A 5,890-nucleotide genomic window follows, 5' to 3' on the forward strand; every position below is an offset into this window, starting at 1 on the left:
TGAAAATCTGTCTTTCTGTAACGATCTCTCCACAAATAGCATTCCACAATTTAAAAATGCAAACAATTGTTGAGAGAAACAGGACTGAGATGAAGATACAGAAATGACATGGTTAATGCAAAGCCAAAGATTTTCTCACATATAATCCCCACTCAAACTTGATTTCAGTGTTATCCATGGAATGGAGCAAGGGGACAGGACTATTAATTATTCTTATTCTGAGGTAGTTGCAAAGTAACTGTATAAAAAATATAGCATATGTCAAATTAAAAGGCTGTAGTGATAGTGCATGTTCTTTGTAATCTTATAAATGATGTATCTTCGACTTTTGCACTGCAAATCAAACTAGAGCAAAGAGGAACTGGTATTTTAGGCTCTTAAGCAACCTTTTTGTGATTTCTTATTGCTCTAAGTAGGACACAATAATAAAGAGGTTCAGAAACTTGTAAAATGGATTGTAAAAAATAATATTTTCATTAGAAATGGTTTAAAATTTCAATTAGAAGTGAAAAAAACTCTTATCCACTTTAAATACTATATTAATGGTGAAGAAATATAATTGAGAACAGAACTACTCCCAGCCACATTGATGGCTACATATTGATGGCCACATATTTACTGTGTGAAATACATACATATCTCTTTGTATTCCAGTGTGCCAATGCTTAATTTATTATCCCACACTAAGAATTCAGACTGCACACTTTTCTGGTTCCACTAATGTAGTAAATGCCTTTTGGAGACCTGCAGGAAYGCACTTAGAAGAAACTCTGGTGGGCACACTGAACCAGCCATACAAGAAGGTTAACAGAGCACATAGCTCATTTAACAACACGTTTAAAAGAGTCACATTTAACAAAGCACATTTAAAAGAGGCATGTTTAACAAAGCACACAGATCTGACTCTAAGGTGGCCTTGAGGAGAGAAAAACAAGTCTGTTGAGGAAGTGAGCCAAGTAGAGGTCAATGCAAGCGGGGAGCACTGAGATATGTACTGACCTACCGACAACCAAGCAAGAACGCATGCTTTCCTCATGAAACAGAGGGTTATCCTATCAAGGAGTGCATGCCCGTGTGTAGGGATAGAATAATTGTACATAAGGGTTAGTTATCTGCAATTAAGTGGCTTCTTCCTATGATTCATATTGGACCGTCTGAAGTCCATTTTGTCCCACAGAGATCATTGCAGCAGTAATACAGCATACATTTATGCATTTCTAAGGTATGCTGACACATTTCTAGAATTGGAATTTTGGAGAAATTGTTATATCAATTTAATATCCAGTACAGTGTGTGTATGTATGTACACACACATATATATATATGCAATACAACAAAGCCTTGTAGCAATATGTAGCTAATATGTAGTAAAGGCCTTTCAGCCTTCCGGGCTGTGTTAGGCAGAGCATCAGCATCAGGCAAGACAGGCAGTTTTTCCTCTCTGCTCAGCCCTGGTGAGACACATCTGGAAGGCTGTGTCCAATTCCAGACATACTTAGTGAAAGAGCRGCACAGACTTGTTGCAGAAAATACAGTGAAGGCCAGGAAAGATGACAAAGCGACTGGTGCTTACAAGCAGAGTCTGAGAGGGCTGAGGCTGTTGAGTGCAGAAGTCTCAGGGGGGTATTATCCATATGCATAAATATCTGATCAAGTTGGGAAGGATAAAGGATTCACAGCCTGAGTCAGTGACAGGACAAGAGGCAATGGACACACTCYAACATGCAGGATCTTCTATTTAAGCACAAGAAAAAGAACTTTTGTGTTACTGTAGGGGAAGGTCAAACACAGAATCAGGTTGCCCAGAGAGATTGCACTGTCCCCATCCTTTGAGATGCTCAAAACCTGATCATACTGACCTTGCTTTGTGCAGGGATTCAGGCTAGGTGGTCTCCAGAAGACCCTTCCAAATTCAATCACCACTGATTTAAACAGATCAGAGTTAGGTCTTAAGGGCACTTTCAGGTATTACTGGACCTGTCTCACCTTTTCTCCAGTCTCCCATAGGCCCAGGAACCCCAGCTTGGCTCAGCTCAGGCCTAGCAGCTAAGAGCCTGTGGGATTGGGATGTACGTGACTTCTTAGTACCTCTTTGAGCTTAAGTTAGTTGTTAAGTATAATTTAATGGTATCCAAAGCAGTCATAGGCAATGCAGAAATACAGTCAGCTTTCTCTAACATAGAGACCTAACTAGGTTAGAGGAATTATATATCAATAGTGATCATTCACATAAAAAGGAAATGGAAAATTATATGAGCAACTGGAAGGAGAACAAGATTTAGCAGCACAAGCTTGAAACAGTGTAAGACAGGTTAGTATCCTGTGTAAAAGATTAAATTAAATTCCTGATGCCATTAACTGCTTTCCAGCATGCATAGTAAAGCTGTTAAAGTGGTTTAAGATATAGCTCTAATTCTATTCATCAAGATTTGATAAAGAGAGTAATCTTGGGGTTTTTTTTTGTTTTTTTTTTTAAAAAATACTTGAACCGAAAAAACTTGGATGGTGAGAAAAAAGGTAGTGCAAGTGAAATGGAAACCCTATTTAGGTACTTTAAAGTTCCCCATAATGAGCTTTATCTTATTTCTGAGCTTTATCTTATTTCAATTTTTGTTTTAAAGATACAAATAATTTAAAAAGACTTTTTAGATTCTTTTCAGAACAAAAAATCTTGCTAGTATATGGTCCACATAGAAGCCAAGATGTGAGAAGATTAAATGTGTGGCTTGTGATTAATCTTAAGGGGAACTACTTTATTGAACATAATACAAAATACCAGCTTAAAAATTTACTGCAGGCCAAGTAACTTGCCTCAGTTTGMTATTTGTGTGCTTCCCCTCACCTAACAGTAAAGCAGAGATCTATTAAGGAAGTCCAAAATTCCTGCAGGTAAAGAGAATGACAAGTCAGTCATGAATGGATTTACAAGGGACCTGCCCTTTCCCAAATGCTCTGCATAACACAAGATACAAATGCTGTTTGTCAGTCACAAAACTTTTATTTCTAGGAGTTTCAAGAAAGCCTCCCAGAAACCTCTCACTTTGGCCTCCACCCCATCTTCTATACATCCCTCCCAGAGCAGCCTTGTACCTCTTCCAACTGTATCAGCAGGGTCCAAGATTTCTGTCAGCCTATGTTTCCAGGCACACTATTTCTTTCCACCTCCAGTAGGAAGCATTTCAGATTTTGTTTTATTCTTTCTAACACCTTATATTTTACTGTGGATTACCAGTTCAACTGTTGAGGCAGAAACACCAGAAGTCCACTTCCAACTAGCAATTCAAGTCTATAAATGAAGGGATCTGGACTGGCTCTGAAAAAAAGAACTGTATATAGTCTGCCCTGTGAGCTACCAACTTCTCTGGTGCAGAAGAGGGTAAGAAAACTTTGATGTAAGCAGTGAAGTCCAATCATGAAAAACRATTGTAAATGTAAACAATGATTTGTCTTCTCATAGCCTTTCTGGTGGAGTGKAGCAGCCGTCTGCTTTGCCTTAGCWTAGGAAGAGACAGAAGTTTCCCTAACTGTGTCTTGTGATAAATTCATTATGCTTGCTTGTCCCACAGTAACATACAACAGGAAGGTTTTAAATGGCTACTTCTTTGCTGAAATTCAAGCTGACCCAACATGTATTACTTCCTCAATAATAATATGAGTTACAGTGTGTCTTATAATTTCCCTTGCATACTTAATAGTATAGCTTAAGGTTGCATTGCAGATATAATGTAGTTACAGTGCATTTGGCTCAGTATTTATAATTACTCATGTTGCTGTCAATTATCTCCCAATAGACCTTTTCTTATTTGACTGAAGTTTTGCAGGTGGGATCCAAACATACAGTCAGCACTCAGAAAGCAGTTGTTGAATTACAGAAGACTCAACAGACTGAATGATGTGCCCCATGCTGGGACCYAACAGGAAAATCTGCAGGTTCAAGTCGACAGGAGAGTAATAAATTATAAACTGAAATGCCAAGAACATCATGCTCTTTCTTTTTTTTCTTTTCTTCTATCCTTTTGTGTACAGGTTTCACTGTTGTTCCTTAGGATTGCTAGAATGCTAGCAGAAAGAAGCTGCTTATTCACATTCCTGGGTAACAATTCCTTTGGTGAAAATTATTTACCTTGGCAAGAGGTTTTGGTTTCGAACTCCTTAACACATGTAGCCGAAGTCTGAACCAACTGATACTTTGTGTTCAATATTCTTAGTGAAAATAAACAAAAAAAAAATGAAAATTAGTTTTGTTCAAAGCATCAGTTCAAAGAATATAATCTGATTCATCTGAGTCAACAGATACTTATGCAGAGGACTTAGAACTGTAAGGTATGACAAAATTCTCTTATTATCCGTCAAATGGCAGCATCTTTGGCTGGAATAGCAGCAAATAAGCACCCTTTAACACCAAACTGGAGAAACTAGGTAGTCTTAAAGTGACAAAAAGCAAATAAAAAGCAAGCAGTTGCAGTCTCTGTGAACGTCTTTCCTGGTCTGTAAGCAAAGTTAACTAATTTGGAACACCAATGGAGTAAAGATTATGGTACCTGAAGAGAAATCAGTGGACTCARAAATCTATGAAAACTGAATATCAACCAATTTCAGTTTAATATATTTTGAATTATTTTTGTTATTCTTCTTACGCACCCCACCTTGTGATGCCTTGCAGAACCTATCCCATAGCCATCAATATGAAACTAACCGTTTAGGACTAGGCATTTTTGCAGTATCAGCAAAGAGGTCCAAAAAGAGCACAGAGAGAATGTTGAAAAATCTCTTTTATGTCTTTCATGTATTTCTTATCTTTTAATCTTTTAATATAACTAAAAAGATGGACCATGTCTTTATTACTGTCTCCATTGGATAGGCCCAAGTTGCAAATATTTTATTACATCTTCAGCTATCAGTACTACAGTTTTCAAAGTGAATGAGTTTCCTTGTTTTACCTGAAAAAAAAGAACAGTTTTCAAACAGAAGAATCTACAGTTCTAGTTGTTAAACAGGAAGCCACTACATAAATTTTGGTTAAAATATCTGAGATGTGAAGATGCATAGTATTTTTTATTGTTTTAGTTTCTTCTGTTTAGTGAGAGTCACTCCAAAAAAAAAACCCTTTTCTGTTCATCCAGTCTTTAAACATTAGCTGTGCTAGACGAGTCAAACACGAGAGGGAGCTCCAAGATAGATTCAAAGCAGCTCTACCCAGAGAGTCGAGTGTTTGCTTGGGTGCATCTCTTTAAAGAGCCCAAGCCAGTGTGATCTGAGAGGTTTGTATGTTATTCTCACTGCAGTTTTACATTATAATCACCATTTTATCCTTCTGTATRTGCACTACAATTTGCAATAAACTACAGATTTTCTGCTGCATCTCTCAGATACGTGGGGAGAAAGCTGATGTGTGAACAGGGTAGGGCTTACTAGTGAGGACTTTACCTGAGAAACTGGTAGYTAGTCATATAATTAAAGATTAAGAAATTGCAGACTGCCAGATGTTTTCGTTCTTGTGTTTTCTTGACTTTGCTAGGCCAATTCTTTGGTTTATCTTTCTGGTTCCAATGATTTGTTACACCCCRAAGAAAATGTTAAACTTCCCTCACTTTCAAAAATTAGCAGTCATTGTACAGACCAAAGCAGATGGCAAATGCCTAGAAGAGACATTACAAAATACTAAAAGCAGATGAGTTGTTTCAATAACAAGTTACCTGGGCAAGTGAGGAGCTCAACACAAAGGTTTGTTTTATTTTCCATGAAAATCAAGAAGCAGGTTGTGAGTAGCAATCCCCATCTAAAAGGGATTTAGTCTCTTCAGAGATTCCTCTAGGAGCTTTCAGGATATGTACGCAGAATTATTTCTTTTGATTTCTTTCTTGTGTTTTTTTTTTTTTTTTTTTTTTTT

The sequence above is a fragment of the Nothoprocta perdicaria genome, unplaced genomic scaffold (genome assembly GCF_003342845.1).
Source record: "Nothoprocta perdicaria isolate Ctin4 unplaced genomic scaffold, notPer1 scaffold_198, whole genome shotgun sequence".
Taxonomy (NCBI): domain Eukaryota; kingdom Metazoa; phylum Chordata; class Aves; order Tinamiformes; family Tinamidae; genus Nothoprocta; species Nothoprocta perdicaria.